The sequence below is a fragment of the Protopterus annectens genome, chromosome 9.part0, assembly GCF_019279795.1.
Source record: "Protopterus annectens isolate FY-2018-M chromosome 9.part0, PAN1.0, whole genome shotgun sequence".
NCBI classification, from domain to species: Eukaryota; Metazoa; Chordata; order Ceratodontiformes; family Protopteridae; genus Protopterus; species Protopterus annectens.
In genome coordinates this window covers 1874852810-1874880166 of record NC_056743.1, presented here as the reverse complement: position 1 = coordinate 1874880166, position 27357 = coordinate 1874852810, and the positions used below count along the sequence as shown (strand labels likewise).

Below are 27357 nucleotides of genomic sequence, written 5' to 3'. Positions count from 1 at the left end.
ATATAGACATCTGAGCAGCTACCAATAAATGGTTTAAAGTGGGAGAGAAAGAATCCCAGCAGTGCAAGGTTTCAGTGCCTTACACAGGTTTAGACCAGTAGCTGCGCATACAAGGGCTAAATGTGGAGGTGTCTCTATATATATCCATAAAAATAAGTAATCTCCGTGGTATCCCCAAAGTCTCAAACAACCCACTAAACAAGTAGAGTGGGTCCAAAAACAAAACAGTGCAAGAAACTTCTCTTTGTGGAAGGTTTTCAATTCATATATGTATAGTCAATCACTACGTATTAATAGGATCAGATAATGGTAGTAGAAGTAGTGAACTTAAACTCATCCCAAGTCAAACAAATAATGCAAAACATAATTTGAAATATTATACAGAATTACTAAGCATTCAAAAGTAATCCAAGCAGGGTACAGTGTTGGTTTCCAGTCAAAAACCTTTTACTAAGCACAAAGACAAGCAATTCAAGTAAAGCAGAAATAACAGAATAATTGCTTTGTCACAAACTTTCTAATTTTATATAAATATATATATATATATATATATATATATATATATATTTATATATATATATATATATATTTATATATATATATATATATATATATATATATATTTATATATATATATATATATATATATATATATATAGGTTCATAGGTAGGTTCATAAGTAGGTACTAGGCTATCGGCCCAAGGGCCTATGTAAGCCTAGCCAACAAGGTTCCCTGGCTTATGCCACCCAAGAAAGTTATTTTCCTGTGCCACTGTCGAGCAGAGACACAGAAGTGATCCCTGGGGTGTATTTCCTATTTCCTATCCACTCATCAAGATTTTTCTTGAAGAGTGCTAATGAAGAACTTTGCTTGACATAGATGGGTAGCCTGTTCCAGAGTATGGGAAGTCTCTGGGACAGGAATCTATCCCTCCAGCATGTCCTGTTTATTGTGGTGACAAGGTTTAGGTCCCTAGAGCATGTAGCTCGGAGGGATTGGGATTTCTTTAGGTGTAGCATGTCCAACATCTCTGAGTTTGACATAGCTTTATATGTTAGGCAGAGATCACCTCAGAGTAGGCAATATGCTACAGAGTAAAGCTGGAGTTTTTTGAGGCGGTCAGTGTAGGGCATTTGTTTGAGGCCAGTAATCCTCTTTGTGAGGTACTTCTGTGGCCTTTCCAGCTGCTGCAGATGTCTTGTGAGGTACATTCCAAAAGGGGCATTGTACTCTATAATGGTCTAATGAGTGTCGAGTAGACGGGAACAATGACCTCTTTTTTCCTGGATGAGAACCCTTTTATGATGAGGTGTGCCATGTAGATGGACGTCCTGACTACTGTGGCGATGTGACTATCAAAGGAGAGACTACTGTCCACCTGGGTCCCAAGGTCTTTTATCACACATTTGGTGTTAAGTAGATTGCTGCCTATGTGGTAGTTCATGGGTACAGAGTTTTTACCAAAGGGGATGACACTGCACTTTTTGGCATTGAGCTTGAGGCCATGGCTCTGACACCAGGCATCTGTCTCAGCAAAGCCCTTCTGCAGGATGTCCACATCATTTGAGGACTTGAATATGGCTCCTAGTTTGCAGCCATCTGTGAACTTCATTAGCCAGAGGCCTTCTGTGTTAGCCTGTACTTCAGAGATGTAGATACCAAACAGGAGAGGTCCCAGGACAGAACCCTGTGGTACTCCACTTGTCACTGCTTTGATTTCAGATTTGAAGTCTGCAACTTTTACAGTGTGGGTTCTGTCAGTGAGCCAGTTGGCAACCCATCTTGTGATGTAGGGATTTATACCTAGTTTATTGAGTTTAGCTATAATTCCAGAATGGGGGATGGTGTTGAAAGCCTTGGCGAGGTCAAGATAGGCTGAGTGAACCACCTTACCCTCATCTACGGCTTTGGTGAATGCCTCAAAGAAGTTGATCAGGTACAGGAGGCATGATCTGCCTTTCACAAACCCGAACTGGATGGGATCCAGAGTTTGGAGGTTACCAATGTCTTTGTTTAAGAGGTGCATGATGATACATTCTATGGCCTTGTAGACCAGGCTCGTCAGGCTAATAGGTCGATAGTTCCTGGGATCAGTGATGGCTCCCCTTTTGTGGAGTGGGATAACTGTTGCTGTATGCCATTCAGTAAGCACAGAGCCTGATGCGAGGCTATTATTGAATATGTTGCTTAAGTGGGGAGCCAGTTTGTTCTGAAGTTTATGTAAAATGCAGCCTGGGATGTTGTCCGGTCCCATGGATGCTGTGTTTTTGGCTTTAGAGAGTGCAGCTTTTACCTGTATAGTTGTGATTACAGGGACTCAGCATTCTTTCTGTATAGATATGTGCCTTTAGGGGGTGGAGGGTTAAAGTTAGCACTGAACCTATCTGCCAGGATGTTGGCAATATCAGTTGGTTCTGTAATTTTCATGCCCTTGTGCTGTAACTCAGAGCAGAGCTGGGTGTTGCCTTCGAGATTCTTGACATAGCTATAGAATGCTTTGTGGTTGTCCTTAGAATTAGTGATGATTTTGTTCTCATAGCTTGCTTTGGAGGATCCTATAAGGGATCTCAGCTTCTTACTGAGGCTGACCAGGGAGCTCCTCCACTCATGGGATTTTACTTTCTTTTGCAACAGTTTCTTCCTTCTGTTGTACAGTTTGTTTATGGCAGGGGCCCACCATTGGCTTCCTTTTTTGGACGATAGCGTCTTGGTTCTGTTTGGGAAAGCAGGATCCATGCACTCATGTAAGTGCTTATAGAATGCATTTGTGTAGGATTCAGCAGTTGTTCACTACTTCTGTCTTAAGAAGCACGAAGTTGGCTTTGGAGAAATTTTTTAACGTAGTTTCCTTAATGGGAGGTGGGGGCGGGATGTGGATATCAAGGGTAATTAGCTTATGGTTGGATCGGACCAACGAGGAGTTGACTTCAGGTGTGGAACACCGGTCACTCATGCTGATAATGACTAGGTCTAGGATATTGTTGCCCCTGGTTGGGGTGTAGATAAGTTGATCCAGGGTATTGGAGTTTATGAATACCAGAAAGCGTTGAGCTAAGGAGTTGGTACACGAGTAGTTTTCCCAGTTAATAGTGGGGTAGTTGAAGTCACCCATTATTAGGGTGTTTGGTTGAACCCTAATATTTTCCAGTGCATCAAGAAAAGAGGAGTGGGAATCCTGGGGTATGTTGGGGGATCTATAGCAAGCTGTAATTTGCATTGCAGTTTTACCCAGAGTTAGTTGCACTTGGATAACCTCGGATGCATTATGCTGAGCAACTAGCCTGGAGGTGTGTATATCCTTAATGAATATGGACACACTCCAGGTTACATGGCCAAAAAGTGTGGTATGAGTTATAGCCTGGTAGTGCAGGGCTGCTCTCTGGAGCCTTGAACCAGGTCTCAGTCACTGCACAGATATTGATGTTCTCCATTTTAAGGAGTTCCTCGAGTGAGTGCATTTTGAGATTTAGACTTCTAGCATTGAGTAGCATTACCCTCAGTTTTTGCTTGCCTGTTCCTGTTATGGTGGTGAATTTGTCATTTGAACCTTGTATAAAAAAGGCACTATAGGGGCAGCAAGAGCCTTAGCCATTATCCGGAATCCCAGGGGCGACAGGTGCAGGCCATCTGTGGCAAAGCATCGTGGTCTGTGGACCATGTCATCCCAAGCAGACAGTTACTGGATCCCCTTAGAATGACACCGGAAGCTTAGCCAATTGTTGAAGTCAATCATTTTGTCCTTGTACTGCAGTATCATTCTGGGCGATGGCAGAATGCTACTCGGGGCTAGGGTCATACCTGCCTGGGCTACAACATCAGAGAGCTCTTCCATGTCTCTTTTCATGTAGTCCAGGGAGGTACATCTCAGGTCATTCACACCAACATGGACAATGACAGAGTCATGTTTGTACTTGTTGTGGAGTGACTTGAGTGCGTGGGTTATGTGGCGGATCCTGGCACCCGACAGGCAGCTGACAGTAACCTTCTCCTTGTTTAGTCTGGTGAGTGGGACATCAGTGTGCCTGACTATAGAGTCACCTATAAAAAACACTAAAAAAAAACAAAAAAGCGGAAGAAAAACCACGCTGGACCAATGAAAAATAAAAAAATAAACGAACGAGAAAGACGCTGGAACCAAGATACTTATAAAGTTAATGCTTTCGTTTACTTCTTTAGATCTGAAGAAGTTTACAATATCTAAATAAATGGAAGCGCTAACTTTATAAGTGTCTTTTCTCTCCGCTGTTCTCCCTCCGTTGTTTATTATAGAGTCACCTATGACTAGTGTGTTTGGTCCGTTGTTTTGCCTTATTGACTGTGGTTGAGTGGCACACTGAGTCTGTGGGCTATGTGTCATTTAGGTTGTGATGGGGGATGGAGGTTGCTTGTGTTTCTGATATGGAGGTTTCTGTTGCTTAGACAGATTATTATTGAGAGCCTCTGTGAATGTTTTTGTGTTACTATGTGTGGATTTTGGTGGTGTACATTTAGTGAGACTATGTGATGAGCGTGGTGTGGTGCAAATGTTTACCTTCTCCTCATGACTGTCAAGTTCAGTCTTGGTTGGAGAGAGCTTTACCTCCAGTTTGGCTGGATAAGTGCATCTCTCACAGGTTGTAGTGTTGGGTGGTAGGAGGAGAGGGTTGTCTGTGTACATGAGGCAATTTCTACATTGCCTCAAGATGCCCAGATTCATCAGATAGACAGGAAACAACACTGGGGGCTAACCCTTGGACATGCCTGTATAAAAAACTATTTTCATCTAGATAAGTGAGGAAAGTGTGTACAAGAGCTGTTTTTCTCTAAGCAAGTGAGAAAAGTAAGTACAAAACCTGTTTTCATATAGGTAATGAGGAAGATTGAGTGCTATAATAATTAGTAGCTTATTTAGTGCTTACAAGTTCTGAACAAGTGCTGATCACGAATAAACAAATTTAAGTGCTAAAACTAAGAATCTGTATCTGCACTAGATGAGTTACAGGACAGAAACAAGTGCAAATGCAGGCTTTCAAATCAGAAAGTTGAGAGAGATGGAAGAGATTGCCCAAACGGCCAGTAACTACAATTTCTGGGCCAGAACCACTCCTTATGTGGTAGACAGGCTACCTAGTGCTTACCACTCCCACTGATAAGCTAGAAGGCTTCCCTCCAACACAGAAAGGCTTGGTGGGCTCCGAAGCTTACGTACAGTCCTGGATACATCAAATCTGTATCTGGAACACTAGTTACAAGAAAGGTAGGAAACAGGCTTACAGTTTTTTTTTTTTTACAGAAAAGTAGCAAATACAGTAGTAAAAACAATTCACATGCAGTGCAAGCTAGCACACGAGTATGTAGCAATATTAGACCAAACACAGTTTAAAAAATGCAATTAAATTAAAAAAGAACTAAAAGCAAGTGCAGAAAGAGTTTATTAGGTGGAATGTGGTAAAGAGATGGGACTCGGGGGAGTGACCCAGATCAAAACTACAATGGGACGGGCAACTGCAAAAGCCACCAAATTTAAACTACAAGCCAAAAATAGGGTGGGTGGGACAAAAACAGTTTCAACAGAGATCTAAGCAACAACTAACAGTACAAACTCTAAAACCAAAAAAATATACTCAGCTCTGTATATTTGCAGATAGAGTGGAAAGCAGTCTCTCAAAACAGGGATACAACAGTTTCAACAGAGATCTAAGCAACAATTAACAAACTCTATAACCAAAAAAATATATACTCAGCTCTGTATATTTGCAGATAGTCTGGAAGGCAGTCTCTCAGAACACAGGTTCCAGCAATTAAATGCAGGCTGTTACTAACAGGTCAAATTTTATGCAAGTGATCTTTGAGTTAGATAACACACAAGCTGTAAAAAACAGTTATACCAACTGAAGACTCGGTAGAAAATAAGTGGGGGGGGGGGACAGTTTCAACAAATAAGTCATGAAAATAATAGACATTACCAGTTCTTGCTTTATCAATATTTTTAAAACAGTGTTTTTGAATATCAGATACCTAATATAGCTGTCTTAGGTTATGGTCCACAACATACAAGTATTGGATATTTACATTGTTAAGAGAAATAGGTGTTTCAGATTTTTATCAGTAATCCAAATGATTTACTGTCCAAAGGTCAAGTTGAGTAAATAATTCATACTGTACAAAGCCATAAATAAAGTTCTGAGTATTAACAGTGTTGCAAAACATGACTACTAGTCTAGAAATACAAATTTGCAAGGTATGGATTTATGATCATCTTAGTTATGAATGAGTTGTAAACTAAACGGTAAAGTAGGTGCAACTACATACTGTACTTCTGCCCGAAAATGTAAGTTAAATCCAGTGAAAACCAGTCTACCAAAATTTTTGCTTTGACAAAGTACAAATGGCCATGGTTGATTACAGCATGTAGGCAGAGGTCTATTTCATATAACCAAATGTTCAGCTCTGTGAACCTCCATTCATCAAGCTGAAAACAGTGAATTTCTAAAACAGGGAATGGCATAAGTTGGCTAACATTGTGACCATCAGACAAGCTTCAGTATGTCAAACCCACACCCCTCAGTCCCCCACACCTCCCCTAACTATATATATACATATATATATATATATATATATATATATATATATATATATATATATATATATATATATATATAGGACACATTTTCTGAAGTTGGCCAACTAACGGCATTCCCTGTTTTAGAAATTTGCTGAAGTTCATGTTCACTGAATTGTACGTTCACTGTTTTCGGCTCTATGAATGAAGGATCGCAGAGATGAACTTTTGATTATATGACATAGACCCTGCAGACAGATGCTGGACTGGAGAAGCATAGCCACAAGTCATTCTAACAAAACAACAGTGTGCTATTTCTGAGGTAAAATCTGAGGTACGCATGTTATAGGTTGCCAATTCATGTTATTATATTTTGAGTTAAATGTTATGGGTTTGCTCTATACTTTTAGGGTTAGTCATGGGGTTTTAGGCTTGGGTTAAGCACATAGATTTAAGGTAAGTTATGGAATTTTGGGGTTGAGGTGGTTTTAGGATTAGGGTTAGGGATGAAAGTGTAGGGTTAAGGTGAAGGCTTTAGTTTTACAACTAGGCCTACAGATAGTCGTTTCAAAGGTTTTAGGAATAGGGTTAAGGAAGCAGTTTTATTATTAGGAATGGAATCTTAGGATAATGGTTAGGGATGGATTTTATGGTTGGGTTTTAGGATTAGAATGAAATGGCATCAGTTGCTAACAGCAAGTGGCAACAACCCACTTTCACATTCCAGGATATAAAGTATATAATTAAGTTACACCTGTGTGCTGTAAGTAGCCATTAACAGGAGCAAGACACTTATTGAATGTGAAAGACAAGGCAGAAAAAGTGAAGTAAAGTTAGCAGAAAAGCAAACAGGTATGGTTGTGAACTGTTAGTAGTCAAGGTATTTTGTTGTCTAGTTTGAAGATGAAAGTTGCTGTGAGAAAACCAGAAATTGCCTTAAAATGAATATGTCCTAAAGCGACTCTGAATTTGAGAAGCCATCATCTGAGATGTGACTCCAGAAATGCCTACACAGATATCTGAAAAGGAGTCTACTATACATGATCGAAATTTCAGAAAGCTGACCCCCCCCATAAGCCCAAGACCATATGATCGACTTTTGAAATTTCAAAAATGTAACAAAAAAAAAAAAAAACTTACCTACACATTGTTAGCAAAGGGGTAAGCTCCCTTGCACCCACATGGGTGGCTGTGCCCCACACCCCCTGCAATTTAAATATACCAACTTCGAAATTGTACTACAGTGTGGAAGATGGGAATCTTCCCATTCCGCACTATACAGAGATGCCTGTTCTGCATGATCGAAATTTCAAAAGTCGATCATATGGTCTTGGTCATATGGGAATCGGTTTTCTGAAATTTCGATCATGTGAATGGGACCCCTGAAAATGTAACTAAAAAGACATTAGCAGGAGCAGTAATGGATTAGTCATGAAGGGTTCATCTTAATCTAATATGTCCTGACAGGTTGTCTAGAGGGAAAATTCCTCATTCTATTTCTAGTGTATCAGTAGATACGGATATTCCTAACACTTTCCCAAATATGTGAAACATAGTTATGTAGAAACTCAACAAGGCAGACAGTGGAAATTACTTAAAAGTATTTAGTTACTTCTAAACATTATATTAATAATGTATTTTGGTTTTGAACTTGAAACACTGAATGACATGAAAGTAAAAGAGAGATAGTGATATATCCTTGCATACCAAAAAACAAAAATAGAAAACTATTTCATTTTTGAAAGGGTGAAATGGTGAAAGCTATAACACTTTGCAAACATTACACCATCCAGGGACACATTACAAATCACTTCCCCAAAGGTACAGTCCAAACAGTTTAGCATTGACTGCTATAATTGGTTAATCATGTTAAAAAGAAGGAGAATAAATAGCAGCTACTACCATAAGAGTGAGCTCAGTAATTCCAGTTAATGCATTTACATCAGTGGTGTGCAGACATCACTGTATGTAATACAATGTAAAGCTTACTAAAATCACCAGACCACAGCATTAAAAAGGGGGCACCGTGGGTAATGCTAGCAGTGGGTGTCTCTGTAACAGTAATAATGAAGAAAACTAAAGTAAATTCAAAAGTACAGGTAAGAGATATATCCACAGTGAAGTGAGGTGGTGTATAAATAACATAAGACTGTCATTCTGTTTATTTGCAGTGTTGTTTATGAGTCTATTTAAATGAGTCAGGCAATTTCTCTGTATATGGCATAACCTTCCTCCATAGTCATTCTGATTTGCCTTATTTGTGCTGTTTGTTGCATACATTTGTTAGATTGCATTATTACTGTTATATAATTTGGAGAAACTCACAGGTACTAGGAGCACAGGCAGAAGCCACTTCTTTACCAAGAAGGGACTGAACATAACCTGACCATACAATGGGCACAGACTGAACACTGAATGACCACAGCATGAGGATAGCCTTAGCATAAACCAAGCATAGCTTGAACATAGACTGAAGACCGACTGAACTTGGACTAAACAATGAATGGCTATCACTGATATGAGCAATAACTTCATGTACTGCTATTGCACTGCAGAGATTTTCTTCCTTGAATTTCCATGAAAACACACTCCTAGTGTGATAGTATCATTTAAGAAGCACAGATAATAATTAACAACATTAACACAGAGACATGTCCCAGGGAAAGTAGCTTGTTATACAGTGGATGTCAAAGACATTATATGACACAGCAGAATGGTATTACAGAAGTAAAAGTGGGCCAACTGTGGATATTTCTACATCCAAAAGAAAGGAAGGAAGGTCTAGAGGTAGAGATAAGAGTCCAGTACATAGTGCAAATGTCAGAGACTGACAGTGTGTTATTAAAACCTAAGTTCCAGTCTACAATGATTATAATGGACTAATAGAGGGAGGAGTGCCCTAAGCAGAATCAAGCCAAGAATATTTTCACACTTTTGAAGCCAGTCCAATTTTTCAAACTACAGGGGCAAAACTTGATCAGGGGAAGATCACACAGGAAGAACAGACAGAAGAGGAGAAGGCAGATGTGACTGGGGAATAGCAACAGCCTAGATTTTCTGCTTCAGTGGCATTATAGTGGCAAATAAAGGTGACTGGTTTCATGAACTTGGCCAAAACTGATTTCTCTGGAATAGCAGAGAAACAGTAATGTGTAAAGGATATAAAAGGAGATCAGAAATAGCCACTGATAAATCAAGAATGATTATGTGGGTGTTAGAGACCAATGAATATCCTAAAGCAGTGGCTAACAGTGCATTGAGAAAGGCCTGGAAACAATACTCGGGCTTTCTATTTTTTTTAGCAGCACTACATTGCATTTGTCCTGTTTTGTGACATGTGCATCATCAGTTTTCAGCACTCACTTTAACACTCAGATTTCTCTATCTTTAGGGTATCTGGGGAAGCACTTGTATAATAGACCATGGTTAAAAAGAAAAAAAAAGAGGCTTTTAAGGGGGCTAAAGAAGGCCCATCATTCAGAGTGCTGTCTGTAGAGGCTAGCAGGGAAACACCTATCATGAGTTATAGTTTACAACATGGCACCAAAAGACAGGTTCTTAAGTTTTACATCATGAGCCTAGAGTCCTGTGTCTTGAGGCATGAGATTGTCAGTCTTCAGTACTGTGTCTTAAGTGGTGGGGAAGGCAGGGGAAGTACTTGTATAGCAGACTATAATAAATAGCCTGGCACTAAAAGGCTGATTCTAAAGGGAGATGTTGCGATTTGGAACCCCGCATTTTTCACTTGGAAATAAAAAAGGAAATAGCTCTATAATAGGCCATGTTTCCTTACTTTGCTATGAGTGACAGGGTCCTGAGAGAGAGAGAGAGAGAGAGAGAGAGAGAGAGAGAGACTGCATCAAAAGGTAAGGCACTTAATCACTATTTGAGTGACCTTTCTGTTTGTAGGGTTCATTTCCTGCCCATAGACATAATCAGTATCATAAACATTTCTATTTAGAAGTGATGAAAACATAGATTCAGAAAATTCACTAAAATCATTGTGAATCAATTGCCATGCTATCAGAGTTTAGCTCAGTCAAGAAATCTGTCTGCAAACCAACAAATTAATCTTAGGTTCATAGATTAGTACTAGGCTAGCTATCCTTATGGGCCATTTTAAGCCTAGCCAATTACCCCATGTGAGGATCAAACCCTGGACCTTATATCTGTAAGGTAAACACCTTAACCATTATGCCACCCTCCCATCTCGATGTGTTAGTTTATTAAAATGTTTTATATTTCATATTATTACCAGGTTTAGAAGAATGCTGACTGACAAAAGAACAGTGACAGTTTCTTTCATCTTTTCTTTTTCCGTATTCCTTTCTTTACCTAGGATCAGAATGATGACAGCATAACATATACAACAGTACAGCCCCATCAAGTTGCTTCTCGGCTTAAGAATGTTGCTCAGAAAGATTCAACAGAGTATGCAGCTGTCTGTTTCAAGAGTGTGCCAGATGACGATATCACCTATGTTACTGTGAGCACTGCCAAGTGACGTACAAATGCTAAAATACCAATGTATTATATAGAGGACCATGGTACAGAATACACTGCTATTACAAGGCAAAATGAAAAGCTTAAGAAGCAAAGGCATTACTCAATGTTTTCTGCAGTCTGCTCTTACCCTGGCTATTAAATAAGCATATATCAAGTGTGTAAAACATGACAATAATCTTTGAATCAATCTCCTTGCTGAGCATCCCTGTCTACAATGTGCTGCTCACTTTGCCACAAGCCATAAACCAATGGTCCACTGCCTTTACCCCAAGACTGCAGAGCCTTGCAATTGGTAGAGACCAGGTCCCGATGAACTCAAACAAGGAAAGAGCCTACAAAATAGTAAACAAGTTTACCAAATTGCACCAAGCCATAAGCCAGTAGTCCACTGCCTTTACCCCCCATGGCTGCAGAGTCTTGCAATCGATAGTGACCTGGTCCCAATGAACTCAAACAATGAAATGGCCTGCAAAATAGTAAACAAGTCTACCAAAGTGCATCTACAACTTAAAGGCTATCAACACTTCCCTGTACTATCTCAACTCATACTGGGTTCCACACCATTCAGGGATGCAAGCAGCTTAAAGCGCTCCTTAACATAGAAGTCCATAGTCTTATTTAGTAAATATCCCTTTCTTTTTCTCCAGGTCCTATTTCTTGGTCCTTGCACAGAACCCTTGTTTGCCCACCTCCCACCAAAACTCTGCCTTTCAGTACCAAACTCTGCATTTAGACATTTTAAAACCAAATTCTGCATTAAGTGTTTTAAAACATACAATAGGTAACCTTTACAAGCCTTACAAAGGGGTGTTCCATTTGGCTGAAAGTTTTTTGGAAAACTGCGTGCACACTGAGAACTTGTGCTAACTGCTTCTTTTCCATTCACGCCTACCCCCACACCCTCCGTATATCCACAGGAAGTTATTTAGGTTGCCTATGGTAACGGTCACCATCTTTGAATCAATCCCCTTGTTGAGCATCCCTGTCTACAGCATGTTGCTCACTGTAAGTTGTAAGCTTTTTAAATCATTTACTCTGTTCTTTTCATATAAGTACATAATGTTGTCTACTTTCCAATCCAGGGAACCACGGTTTTCTTTAAGGTTTAGCATTCAAGCATTGTACCTATTTTCAAATGTGCACTGTGATGTTGCTGCAATCAGTGCACTATACCATCTCTAAATAGTTCACCATGCAAGCATTTTTCTGTTTTGTTCTTCAGGTAATATACATCTGTGCACTGGTAGTCTGTGTATGCATTTAAGCTGATTGTCTACTCTAGCCACCATAGCTGCTATTAATATCCTAGCGTGCATACGTTTTTCATATATGTAATGGCACGCTGTTACACAGGTGTCTATATGCAGTTGCCTTCTACTATTACATAGTGGACAAGTTAGCATGAAAGCTGTTTTCTTATTGTGTAATGCACCTATTATATACAAGTGGCATTAATAGTCTGTTGTCTCTACTATTATCTAGTATTATATAGATATACTTGTGCCACTGGTAACTTTTTATTTTTGTCTACTACTTACAAACTCAAATACTGCCTTATAATCTGTAATCTGTAATTATGCCCCCATTTTGTCGATATAGTTCTGTTTTGCATTTTGTGTTGTGTGCCCAATGGTTTAAGTAGGACCTATAGTCATTGTTAGTGGCTGAAACTCCACAGCTTATCTGTTGGTACAGCCTGTCATGTGCTAAATCTGTAGCTTGTGTAGTTGTACACAGACCTGCTCTGTAGTGTCAGTTAGAGTTTCACAATCAAAAATAGAGACTTTGCTGCATCATTACTTACCATTAATATTTTTAGATGTTGTACCCTGTTTTCTGCACACTTTAATATATCTGGCTGTGTTAGCATGACTTCCTAGTTGTTTTTTTTTCTCACACTAGTGTTTATGGTTATTCCACCTAAAGTCATTGGAATTTTTGTTGGAAACTCTTCTCACTCCCTCCTCTCCTATTTGGTTCTTTTCCTAACACACCTCCTTTTTTCCTTTTACCTTCTAGTTGCCCCAAGCCAAAACCCAGCGGTCCACTGCCTTTACCCCATTGGAATCGGTAGAGACTGGGTCCCAATGAACTCAAACAAGGAACAGCCTGCAAAATAATAAACAAGTCGATCAAAGTACATTTACAACTTGAAGGCTATCAACACTTCCCTGTACTATGTCAACTCATACTGGTCTGCATGCCATTCAAGGATGCCAGCAGCTTAAAGCCCCCCCACCCCCGCCTTAACATAGTAGTCCATAGTCTTATTTAGTAAATATCACTTTCTTTTTCTCCAGGTCCTATTTCTTGATCCTTACACAGAACTCTCATTTGCCCCATCCCACCAAAACTCTCCCTTTCAGTACCAAACTCTGCATTTAGACATTTTAAAACCAAACTCTGCATTAAGTGTTTTAAAACATACAAAAGGTAAACCTTTTACCAGCTTGAGTTAAGCACACTCAACTTCCTACAAGCCCACCTTACAATGTGATGTTCCATTTTGCTGATAGTTTTTTGGAAAACTCTATGCACAATGAGAACTGGTGCTAGCCCGTTCCATTCACCCTCGCTGTGCTCAGGCTCTCTACACTCCCCTACCCTACCCTCATTCCCACCTACTCCCCTTTCCCCAAACTAATACCTAACTAACCACACCCATACAATTATCTCACATTCACTCACAACAAGCAGAGCCTACCATAGCTTTACACCTCACACACTTACTGTCTCACCTTCAAAACAAACACTTACACCTGACTGCCTTATACACCACTACAACCATATTGTTGGTACTTTTATATTACATCTCCTCATATCACAGTCAACTCCAGATCCCTAATCCCCCTCCCTAGCAAACCTCTACCCTCTTCCAGCACAAAAGTTACACATATCACTACATAACTCCCTGAGTCTATATTAGATCTACAAATGTTTAGGTTGTGGAACCTCGGTTGGTTTTATATCATCCATTTTCTGCTAAGAGGGTAAGAGGGTAAGTAAGTAGTTTTTAAGTTTTGGAAAGAGTTACTCGTTGGTGTTGTAAGTGTGCATGCCTATGGCTTAAATTTCAGTATTTTGAAATTCAGCATTGTAAGCTTTTAGTATAATGAGATTCAGTCAAATGAGTTTTCAGTATTTTTAAAATTAGGTATTATGGTCAAAGTCTAATAAATGGGACAGGCCAATTATGTGAATCGAAACATTGACACCTAAACGTTGAAGTCTAATAAATGTGACAGGCCAATTACACAATTTTTTCCCTAGGAAAAAAATTTGCTTTGCCGTCATTGGGGATTTGCCCTTTTCCCAGATATAGAGTAATGGAGTTGGTATATTTAGTTGGGGGCTGTGGGGGCGAAGCCCCCCACTTGATTAGGGTTTTAGAGCTTGTTTGTTTTTTATGTTGGCCATAACTGGCCTATCGCATTTATTAGACTTCGACGTTTACATGTTGATGTTTCAGAGTTTGACAACCTAAGCGTTTGAAGATCTGATATAGACCCTAACTCCCTCACTTTTTAACTCCAGCCACATAGCATTCTATGCTAACAAATTCCAACAACTTAGAAACCCCTCTGTTAGCTACCAAAAGCATAACAAACTCCTAAGAAAACTCACCCACCTAATCCTTCAGCTTACCAAACAATGATGGATCTCTAGGACATTCACCCAAACCCAGCCCCAATTCCCCCACAATATGTTTCCACGAACCCTACCATTACCTCACCTAATACAACTCTACTAAAACACATAAACAATTCCAACCTACTCCTTCTCAACATGAATGTTAGACGTATTAATTAAAAGTACATGACCTCCATGCCATTCTATCTCATTACTGCCGACATTATAATATTCACTGAGACCTGGCTAAAATCCAGTAACAATGACAATGAGTTCCTAGCTCCTGGAACCAATACCACAAGAACAGACAAATCTTCTAAATGTAAATTCATCCTTAACTGGATTTTGGCCACTACCCCCACTCTATACTCTCAGTTTGGTAGCCTACCTGATGCTCTTAGTGACCACCTACTGACCTTTCGTCCGAGGAACCGCACCTATCAAAGTAAGCCAACCACCTACTGCTATGTCTGAAACAAAAAGACTTTCAGTCCCAATAACTTTATCTCATTACTAAAGAGCTGCAACTGGTAAGCTCTCAAACGTGACCCCCTGGAAGACGCTAACACCACATTTCTAGACATACAGAATGCCCATGCATCCCCAAGAACTATTAGCATCAAAGCCAATTATGCACCTTAGCTAACCAAGAAATGCAAACCCCTGCTAACAGCTAGAGACAAAGCTTAGGAACAGTATAGTAAAGATAAAAGACAAGTTTCTACAACTTAGAAACAAAGTAAATAAATTAGTTAAACTCGACAAAATAAACTACTACTATAGCATTCAAAAGAAATATAATAATCCCCAAAAGTTCTAGGCTGCCATAAATGATATTCTTCACCCAGGTAAATCCACTACACTCACCCCAGCAACTGCCAGCAACTCTGAAAACATTGCAACTCAGTTTAACAAATATTTCACAGAAACTATATTAGCCCTCTCAGATTCCCAGAGCTCCCCTACCACCACCAAACCGCTCTTATAACAAACAGTACTGACTGTTTTATACTAAAACCAGTCTATGTCAACAACATATGTTCATTGGCAAAATGAACTCTCTCCTCTTCTGCCTGTGACTCTAGGAGTTTCCCAAGGGTCCATCCTTGGACTTCTTCACAGACTCCACACCTCTACCCCTCACACTACAGTTATACAATACACAGATGACTCCACACTTATATGTGCAGCCTCATCCCTTCAAAAGCTTCAGGTCATCACCAAGATTCTTTTCTACTGCTGAATCATGGCTCATTAACATGCAGCTCATCCTAAATCCCAACAAAACAAAGCTCCTATTCTTTCACCCTACAAGACCTCTCCCATCACTCCTGTCATTCATTATCACATCCAGAACAAAACCACCATCATAGCAGCTGCCCACACAAAACCCCTAGGTGTTGAAACTGGCAACAACTTAAAATTTGATATTCACATCCCCTAAACCATTAAGAATGTGCACAAAAAACTAGGCACCCTCTACCAAAACAAACAATTCCTGACCACAGACACTCAAAGGCAACAGTTGCTCACACACATCTCGTCTATGGTCCTTTATGCCTTTCCAAGTCTAACTAACCTCAGAAAAACTGACCTAGCTGAGCTAGAATCCTGTTATAATAAAATTGCTAGGTTTGCCACTGACTCCTCATATAGAACACACCATTGTACCTCTCTTAAACTGGTAAACTGGTTAGAACTCCCACAACTACTACTCATTAACCAACTAACCTTTGCTCATAAAATCTTGCCTCAACCAGAACCTTTTACAGCCATACACTAACAACCATTCCCTTCGCTCTAGCAATAAATTTCTTCTGGAGATCTCCAAAGCAAACAACTCAGCCTTTGACTCACTTTTCTCAAACTTCATATCCAAAATTTGGAATAAACTAACATCCTCACTAACATCCATCTGCTCTACAGCACTATTCAAAAAACTTTTGAAATCACATTTAACTGATACTTGACTATACTCCTGTACCTCTCCTGGCTAGTTTCTAACATTTCCACTACCTTAGGAATATAAACCTATTCATATCCTATTTCTCTCCTAGAAAATACATTCTGGGATCCACACCTTTATTGACACTATGTATACCTGGGTCTACTTCACATGACTGATAACTCAAAATACTGAATTTTATTTGACTGAGACCACAATACCTTATTTTCAAAATACTGAGTCTCATTATAGTGAAAGCTTACAATGCTGAATTTTAAGCCATAGATGTGATGTATGTTTCCCTTCACCTGCGACTTGATTGTGATAAAAAGAAAATTAATGTAACTTAAAGTGCTGACTGTTAGAATACCGACAGTAGCATAGAAAGTAGTGTTGTAGTGTTTATAAATGTGGGTTTGTCTGTTTACATTTTTATGGGAAGTATCTAATGTAATATGGCAGATGTCTGTGCGCTCCTGGCAGTAGTGGCAGTGTGTACATGAACTGTAAGATAAGTAAAAGGTATATGTCCTTTCCCCACTGCAGTGCAATCCTGGAGTTAGTATATAGAGCTGGAGGGTGTGGGGGTGCAGCCCCCAACAATGGGGGGGTGGGGGCATAACCCCCTGCCTAGTTTGGTTTTATATCGTCCATTTTCTGCTAAGGTGGTAAGAGGGTAAGTAAGTAGTTTTTAAGTTTTGGAAAGAGTTACTCATTGGTGTTGTAAGTGTGCATGCCTATGACTTAAAATTCAGTATTTTGAAATTCAGCATTGTAAGCTTTTAGTATAATGAGATTCATTCAAATGAGTTTTCAGTATTTTTAAAATTACTTATTATGGTCTCAGTCAAATGAAATTCAATATTTTGAGTTTTCAGTCATGTATATCAATATAACTGTAATTGCATTCTCTCTCAAAAAAAAAAAAAAAAAAACAGAAATCTAACATGATCCATTATGAATTATAAACTATGCCTCTATTTGTAATGTTTTATTTTGTGCATACACTTAAGAATGCCAGCCTGGTTATTTGGCAAACATTTGTGCTATGTTAAAGCATTTTTATATTTTGTATTTTGCTTTCCTTTATATAAATTGTTGTATTCTGCCTACTTTTATATCAATTGTTGTATTTTGCCTACTTTCATAATAATGTTTTATCCTGTCTGCTGTATTTACTGTAATTGGAGCTTTTCTCCCCAGGTCTCCTCTGAAAAAGGACCTGTGTCCAGTTGTACTTTCCTGGTAAACAAATGTAAAATAAAAATAAATAAATAAATAACATGTTTATCGTGTGTCAGCATTTTTTTATTATGACAAATTAAAATTTTATCTCTACAAAATGCCAATAACCAACTGAATGAGAAATAGGTCAAGAAGAAGGACCATCTTAATGAAGTGAAGATAAAGGAGAGAATTAGGAAGTTAGGAACAAAAAGCTGGATTAGCAGGCAGCTAAAGTAGTAGGGAGAGAACTGAGGAACAGAGACGGGGCTCTTTCCTTGCCATCTATACTTTTAAATCTTCCAGCATTTCTAATAGACAGAATGCAGGAAATCTCTCAGGCTAGACATCTATACCTGCAGCAGAAGATGACCCTGGTCAATATGCCATTTTGGCCTTGTGGATCTGTGGGATCATATCACCCTCATATTGAGTCAAGACTATGACAAATCTGAAAACATTCGAGGGGCATTATGCTTTAAAAGAATGGTGAGGCATGTAAAGAGTTTGGGGTAGGTGGGACAGAATGTCTAAGGATTACAAAGGTTTGAATGAAAATTATTACGGGACTTCACCTGCCTGCTAATGTTGTCAGATTACTTAAGCATCAGTAATACAGTGGGTACTATGCTACAATGAACACACTTTAAGGAAAAATGTGGGAAAACTTTTTCTTGATTGCCCACAGTGCTGTAGGTGTGCTGTGAGTTTCAAATTGTAAGCTATTTGTACTCTAATCACTCTACGACTAAGATATTCTTTTTTTTTCTCGTCAATGGGAAGGGGATGTCTGGGTTCAAACTGTTTTTAAAATGCTGGACAAAGATCGACAGTTGGGGAAGAAGATTAAGGATGTGAGTTGTTAATGAACAACTTCCTGTACAGGGTTTGATTTCCTCTCCAGCATTTCCCTACTGTATGATCTTGATACAGATCTTTGGCACAATTAGGAATTTGGCCCAGGCCTGTTATTTGATCTTGGACAGTATACCTAGTGACTGCCTTTGAAAACTGCTATTCCTGCTGGAGTAGAATCATGAATGCAGGAGGCAGAATGCTGGACAGCAGTATAGTTCCCAGAGACAGTTTCAAAGGATTTTTATGGCACAATGCTATAAGAATAAGAGGAGTAAAAATAGAAACAATATTCCAACATATAACTGAAGTTTTAGACATCATGCCAGATCATTAATAGCCCTATTCCAGAAAATTGGTCTTCCTTCACATCTGCAAACCTAAAAGCATCATAACAACGATTGAAGGACATTACCCTAGCATGTAATATAAATAAAAAATGTTGGGGGGACAGTTATGTGTCTCAGAGACTACCCTGATTATGGAATAGGCTTCCCATTCATGTGAACCCAAGTTCATCCCTGACCCTATTCAAATGCAATTTTGACCAATGGATTGGGCATCTGAAATTTTCCTCTGGGGCAGCACTTATGGCAGCTGTAAATGACTGTCACCTTAACATAACTATATGCACCTGGTAATGTATCCTGCTATGTATCAATGGGAAAATATGGCCAGCCCAAACTATTTAATTAGAGGAACCTCAGGGGACTTGCACTATCTATCATTTTGAACAAGTGCTAAGGATCATTTTTCACCATAAATAAAATCTAAAGTAAAGACAAAAAAGTTAAGGTCCCATATAGTTTTTCAGTTGAAAGACTATGTTATTTTATGTATATACCAGCAACGTTGGTAGTTCAGCAGAATGAGGTTTGGCATTAAGGGGTGTAAAGGCCAACTTTGTTGTGGAAGAATGAACTTATAAGCTGGGGAAAATATGATTAGCATTAAAAAGGACTTCTAGGGACATTAGCTTAGGAATTGCCTATGTACTTGTGAACCTGTGATGGTTCTGGTATGTTTGATCAAAAGCATTTTTTTTAGTATGGAAAGGAGGGGGATGGTTCTTTTTCTCCAGTTCAAGAAGAACAGTTGGTTATATAATTATGATATTAATAATGCAAAAGGTGAAGAGCAAATGAGAAAGAATGTAAAATGAAAGGGAGGAGACTTTGAGATTTTTATACAGCAGGAATTTGTTGAAATGTGTGGGAGGAAGGGGTTAGGGTAGTACAAGCCAAAATGTTGCATGGATAACTTTCAGTTCAGTATTGAGACAGGGGGAAGGGTGGTGGCAGGGGATAAGGTGACTGGGTAGACAGGGGCAACAGGAAGGCAAAGTTGGAGCACATATGACTCCAGAAAGACAGAGTCCTGGGAAGTAGCACAGTAGATGTGGGTAAATGGGGTAGTAGGACAGTGGTTGGTCAGATATTGGGGGGGCAGAAGGAAGTATACTTCTAGAAGAATAGTTGGGACAACAACAGAGTAATGCATTGTTGCAATGGCACAAATGCTGCATAGCTACAAGTTAAACAGATTCTTATTATGTCAGAAGAGTTGCAAGCACCTAAGTGAATTGTTCATGCATGGCATTACCTTTTTGCTGTAATTTCTCAATACAATGTATAAAAATACCAGAAACAATTTTACAAATCTAAACAAGATGTGTTCTAGAAAGTCTTAATTGTTGAATGTGACCTGTGATGGAAAAATACTAGCCTTGTTTTTACCAGGCTGAGGAGTGGTGATTCATCACTGTGACAAAGCAGAAAATCCCTGATGCTCCAATAGCAGAATACATTTTTTCTTACATTTATTTCATTGAATTGCACTTTTTAACACTTATAGGTGTGCTACACAGCTGATCTGTTACATTTGGCACTGTTATAAAGCAATTTTTACTGTTTCACTGCATTTTTCTACTATTTTATACTGTTTTAACTGCATTTACATTGCTAGATAGCGTTCCATTACTGTAATTGCATTTTTATTGAATTACTTAACTGTAAACTGCTTTTTCATACTGAGAGTTGTATTTTCTGTTTATGAGTGCTCTATATGTGCTTTTCTGTGCATTTTTGTGAGGTTTCTGTGTTTTAGTCAGGTAGCATTGTCTGGATAGAGGCTTGCTGTTATCCAGGCCTGCTTGTTTTGCTTTTTGAGTGTCCTGTGTTTCTGGCAGCCATCTTCTGCTGGTAGTATCTTGTCTTCGCTGTTAGTGAGAGTAACAGAGTTTCCTGACCTTCTCTAGCACAAGCGATTGGTTAAAAGAGCAGAAGCTAACAGGACTGGGTAGTAATTAGAGCTTCTAGATTCTTCCATCTTTTCTGGTATTTATACCCTGTGTTTGCAGGGTGTTGCATTCATTTGCTCATTGCACATTGCCACTGCACTGTTTTAACCCATTATGAGGTATCTCAGTTGCATTTCTTTCCCTTACCAGCACTCCTGTGTAACTGACGCCCTCCTTTGCAACTACTGTAATTTTATCCAGCCACACTTACACCTATGGGTACTCTATTCTTATAGTACCCACTCTACCATCCTTTACCTCTCTTCCACAGATTCGGACAAACATGGATGGACAATTTCCCAAGGTTTCCCCTATTAGTCTTGTTGATATGGGCATTCTGAGACAGTGTAGCAACTACATTATGTACACAAACAACTCTCTTCTTCCACCTAGGAACGCAATATGTGAGAGATGTATGCTGTCTCAATCACAAGCCAATGCATCTGGCACTGAAAAGGTTGTCTGCACAAACACCACAAGCACTAAACCTCTAACACCGCCCACACCTGTACAGTATATTCCTACATATGTGGAGGTTCTCAACAAAAACATACCTAAACAAAAGAGACCTCTGAGGCAAAAGCACACACGTACATCACAACCCACAACACTAAGCACCACACATAGTACACATGCCTGTGTCACACAGTCTCTAAGGCCCAGCCACAAACCCAACATACTAGTCATAGGAGACTCTATCATGAGACACACAGATGTGCTCCTCATCAGGATAGACAAGGGGAAAGTCATTGTAATTTGCTTGTCAGGTGCTAGAATCTGCTCTATCACTCGCACTCAAGTCTCTCAACAACAGGTGCTGTTATGACTTCGTCATTGTCCATGTTCATGTTAATGACTTGAGACATACCTCTCTGGACTATATGAAGAGAGACATGATTGAGCTTGCTGAATATGTGGCCCATGCAGGTATGTCCCTAGCCTTAAGCAGCATCCTACCATCACCCAGAATGATGCCTCAGTACAAACAGAGAATTATTGACTTTAACAATTGGCTTAGTTTCTGGTGTCATTCCAAGGGGAATCCAGTACCTGACAACCTGGAAGGACATGATTGACAGACCGCAATGCTTTGCCAGAGATGGCCTTCATCTGTCTCCCCTGGGCTTCAGGCTTCTAGCAAAGGCCCTTGCCTCCCCCATAGTGCCTTTTTAGGCAAAGTCATGAGGACAAAATTACCAATGTGAAAAATTCTTCTAAACAAAATGTAAAAGTCATTCTGCTAAATGCTAGGAGTCTTAACATGCAACTGCACTCATTGCAAGCATTCTTCAACCTGGAAGGTGCTGACATTTGTGCCGTCACTGAAACCTAGTTCAAAGCACTAGTTAAAGGCACTATGGGGAGGCAAGAGCCTTTGCCATGCAAAATCTGAAGGTAATGCTACTCAATGCTAGAAGTATAAACCTCAAAATGCACTCTCTCCAGGCACTCCTAAAATGGAGAACATCGATATATGTGCAGTAACTGAGACCTTGTTCAAGGCTCCAGAGAGCACCCCTGCAATACCAGGCTACAACTCTTACCACACTTTTCGGCCACCAAACCAGGACTAAAACACTAAAAGTGGAGGAGTGTCCATATTCACCAAGGATATTAACAACACCAGGCTAGTTGCCCAACACAATGTTCTGAAATTCACTAGGTGCAACTAGTACTAGGTAAGCCTGCAATCCAAACTGTAGCTTGCTACAGATCCCCCACCATGCCCCAAGATTCTCACTGCACCTTTCTAAATATACTGGAAAATATTAAGATACAATCAAACACCCTACTACTGGGTGATTTCAACTACCCTTCCATTAACTGGGAAAACTACTCAGGTACCAACACCTTTGCCCAACGGTTCTTGGAATTCATAAATTCCAGTGCCCTGGTTACACTAATCCTTAATCCCACCAGGGGCTCCATTATCCTATACCTGGTCATTACCAACATGGGAAATTGATGCTCCACACCTATGGTCACCCCCTCATTGGTCAGGTCTGACCATAAGCTAATCACCCTTGACATCCACATCCCACCGCCATCCCCAGTAAGGAAACCTCCATAAAAAACTTCTCCAAAGCCAGTTTCATGCTACTCAAGTCAGAAGTGACAAGCGTCATGACACCCATGCAGACAGGAACTGAAAGTTCGACTGCTAAATCCTACACTAAGGCACTGTACGAGCACATCCACTCATGCATGAATCGTGCCATCCCCAATAGAACCAAGATGCTCTCCTTCAAAACAAGAAAGCCAGTCTGGTGGTCCCTTGCCATAAACAAACTATACAACAAAAGGAAGAAACTGTTGCAGAAAAGAAGAAAATCCCAGGATGCAAAAAACTTCCATACCAGCCTCAATAAGAAGCTGAGATCCCTCATAAAATCCTCCAAAGCTAGTTACAAAAATTAAATTGCCAAAGATTCCAAAGACAACTACAAGGCATTCTATAGCTATGTCAAGAATATAAATGGCAATGCTCAGCTCTGCTCTGAACTACAACAGAATGGCATTCAATTTACTGATCCCAAGGATATTGCCTATATCCTGGCAGATCGATTCAGTGCAAACTTCACCCCCCCCCCAAAGGACCTATCTCAGTACCGAAAGATTGCCAAATTCCAGTAATATCCATCACACTGGTACAAAACACACTCTCCAAAGCTAAGAATACAGCAGCCATGGGACCAGACAACATCCCAGGCTGTGTACTACATGAAATGATGAATCTGGGCATCTTGAGACAACGCAGCAATTGCTTCATGTAAAAAGACAACCCTCTCCTCCTACCACCCAGCACTACGAACTGTGAGAGATGCACTTATATAGCCAAACTGGAAGCAAAGCTCTCTTCACCAAAGACTGGCCTAGACAGTCAAGAGGAGAAGGTAAACACTTGCACTGCACCACACTCATCACATAGTCCCTCAAAACCTACACCACCAAAACACACACACAGAAGCACAAAACACACACCTACATTCGCAGAGGCTCTCAGTACAAATCTGCCCAAACAACAGAGACCTCCAAAGCAGAAATGCAAGCAACCTCCACCCCCCAACACAACCCAAATGACACATAGCCCACATACTTAGTGTGCCACTCAACTACAGCCCATAAGGCATAATTTACCCAACACTCTAGTCATAGGTGACTGTATAGTCAGGCACACTGATGTTCCACTCACCAGGCTAAACAAGGAAAAAGTTACTGTCAGTTGCCTGTCAGGTGTCAGGATCCGCCACATAACTCACACACTCAGGTCACTCCACAACAAGTACAAATATGACTCTGTCATTGTCCATGTTGGTGTGAATGACCTGAGATGTACCTCCCTGGACTACATGAAAAGAGACATGGAGGAGCTCTCTGATCTTGTAGCCCAGGCCGGTATTACCCTAGCCATGAGTAGCATCCTGCCATCACCCAGAATGACACCACAGTAAAAGTTCAAAATGATTGACTTTAACAATTGACTAAGCTTCTGGTGTCATTCTAAGGGAATCCAGTATCTGTCTGCCTGGGATGACATGATCGACAGACCACGCTACTTTGCCATGGATGGCCTGCACCTGTCGCCCTTGGGATTCCAGATACTGGCAAAGGCTCTTGTCACCCCTATAGTGCCTTTTTTAGGCAAGGTTCAAATGACAAATTCACCACTATAACAGGTATAAGCAAGCAAAATCTGAGGATAATGCTACTCAATGCTAGAAGTCTAAACCTCAAAATGCACTCACTCGAGGCACTCCTTAAAATGGAGAACATTGACATCTGTGTAGTGACAGAGACCTGGTTCAAAGCTCCAGAGTGTACCCCTACATCACCAGGCTATAATTCATACAACACCTTTCGGCCACCAAACCCGGACCCAAACACTAAAGGTGGAGGCGTGTCCATATTCATTAAGGATATCCACACCTCTAAGCTAGATGCTCAGCATAATGCATCCCAGATTATCCAAGTTCAACTAACTCTGGGCAAAACTGCAATCCAGATTGTAGCTTGCTACAGACCCCCCACTATGCCCCAGGATTCCCACTCCTCTTTTCTTGATACACTGGAAAATATTAAGGTACAACCCAACACTCTAATAATGGGTGATTTCAACTACCATACCATTAACTGGAAAAACTACTCATGTACCAACTCTTTTGCTCAACATTTTCAGGAAATCATCAATTCCAACGCCTAGGATCAACTTATCCACACCCCCACCAGGGGCAGCAATATCCTAGACCTGGTCAACACCAACATGGGTGACCGTTGTTTCACACCAGAGGTCAGCTCCTTGTTGGTCAGATCTGACCACAAGCTAATCACCCAAGACATCCACATCCCGCTCCCACCCCCATTAGGAAAACAACCGTAAAAAATTTCTTCAAAGCCAACTTCACGCTTCTTAAGACAGAAGTGGCAAACTTCACGACACCCATGCAGATGGACAATAGAGGTATGACTGCTAAATCCTACACAAATACACTTTATAAGCACTTACACGAGTGCATGGATCATGCTATCCCTAACAGAACCAAGATGCTATCCTCCAAAAAAAGAAAGCCAATCTGGTGGTCTTCTGCCATAAACAAACTCTACAACAGAAGAAAGAAACTGTTGCAAAAAAGAGTAAAATCCCACGATTGGAGGAACTCCCTGGTTAGCCTCAGTAAGAAGCTGAGATCCCTCATAAAATCCTCCAAAGCTAGTTATGAAAACAAAATCACCACTAATTCTAAAGACAACCACTAAGCATGCTATAGCTATGTCAAGAATCTCAATGGCAACACTCAGATCTGCTCTGAGTTACAGCACAATGACACTAAATATACAGAACCAACTGATATTGCCAACATCTTGGCAGATAGGTTCAGTGCTAACTTTACCCCCCCTCACCCCTTAAAGGGCCCATCTTTATACTGGAAGAATGTAAAGTTCCTGTAATCACGGCTGCACAGGTAAAAACCTCACTCTCCAAAGCCAAGAACACAGCATCCATGGGACCTGACAACATCCCAGGCTGCCTTCTACATGAACTACAGAATGAACTGGCACCCCACCTAAGTACCATGTTCAATCATAGCCTCATCTCAGGCTTTGTGCCTATTGAATGGTGCACCACGACAGTTATCCCACTCCACAAAGGGGGGGCCAAAACACACCCCGGGAACTACCGCCCCATTAGCCTGACGAGCCTCGTCTGCAAGGCCATGGAACGTATCATCATGGAACTCATAAACAAAGACACTGGAGATCTCCAAACTCTGGACCCCACACAGTTTGGGTTTGTAAAAGGCAGATCATGTCTCCTAAACCTGATAGACTTCTTTGAAGTAGTCACCAAAGCCATAGATGAGGGTAAGGTGGTTCACACAGCCTATCTAGATCTTGCCAAGGCGTTCGACACCATCCCCCACCCTGGAATTATAGATAAACTCACTAAACTAGGTATAAATCCATATGTCACAAGATGGGTTGCCAACTGGCTTACTGACAGAACCCACACTGTGAAAGTAGCAGACTCCAAATCAGACTTCAGACCAGTGACAAGTGGAGTACCACAGGGTTCAGTCCTGGGTCCTCTCCTGTTTGGTATCTACTTCTCTGAAGTACAGGCTAACACAGAATGTCTTTGGCTAATTAAATTCACAAATGACTGCAAACTAGGAGCCATAATCAAAACTCCTAGTGATGTGGACATCCTACAAAAGGGCCTCACTGAGACAGATGCCTGGTGTCAAAGACATGGTCTCAAGCTCAATGCCAAAAAGTGCATTGTCATCCCCTTTAGGAAAAACTCTGTACCCATGAACTACCACATAGGTGGTAGTCTACTTAACACCAAAAGTGTGATAAGAGACCTTGGGACACAGGTGGACAGTAGTCTCTTTTTTGATAATCACATCGTCACAGTGGTCAGGAAATCCTTCTACATGGCACTCCTCATCACAAAAGGTTTCTCATCCAGAAAAAAAGAGGTTATTGTTCCCCTCTACTCATCACTTATTAGACCCATTATAGAGTACAATGCCCCTTTTGGTATGTACCTCACAAGACATCTACAACAACTGGAAAGGCCACAAAAATACCTCACAAAGAGGATTACTGGCCTCAAACAGATGCCTTACGCAGACCGTCTCAAAAATCTCCAGCTTTACTCTGTCGTATATCGCCTACTCAGAGGCGATCTCTGCCTAACATACAAAGCTATATCAAACCCAGAGCTGTTGGACATGCTCCACTTAAAGAAATCCAAATCCCTCTGAGCTACATGCTCTAGGGACCTAAACCTTGTCACCACAATAAACAGAACATGCTGGAGGGATAGATTCCTGTCCCAGAGACTTCCCAT

The 27357-nt window shown here is 40.3% G+C and overlaps 3 long non-coding RNA genes across 3 annotated transcripts in view; 1 reads left to right on the top strand and 2 right to left on the bottom strand.

The window, feature by feature from the left end:
- LOC122812301 overlaps positions 1 to 11310 on the top strand; it is a 73678-nt gene extending 62368 nt beyond the window's left edge. Inside the window, exon 4 of the long non-coding RNA XR_006366381.1 lies at positions 10883 to 11310. This is a non-coding gene — a long non-coding RNA (uncharacterized LOC122812301). The remainder of the gene's footprint in view (positions 1 to 10882) is intronic.
- LOC122812300 overlaps positions 1 to 27357 on the bottom strand; it is a 518343-nt gene that overhangs the window by 209724 nt on the left and 281262 nt on the right. The window lies entirely within an intron of this gene.
- Positions 1 to 27357, bottom strand: part of LOC122812303 — a 108302-nt gene that overhangs the window by 5118 nt on the left and 75827 nt on the right. The window lies entirely within an intron of this gene.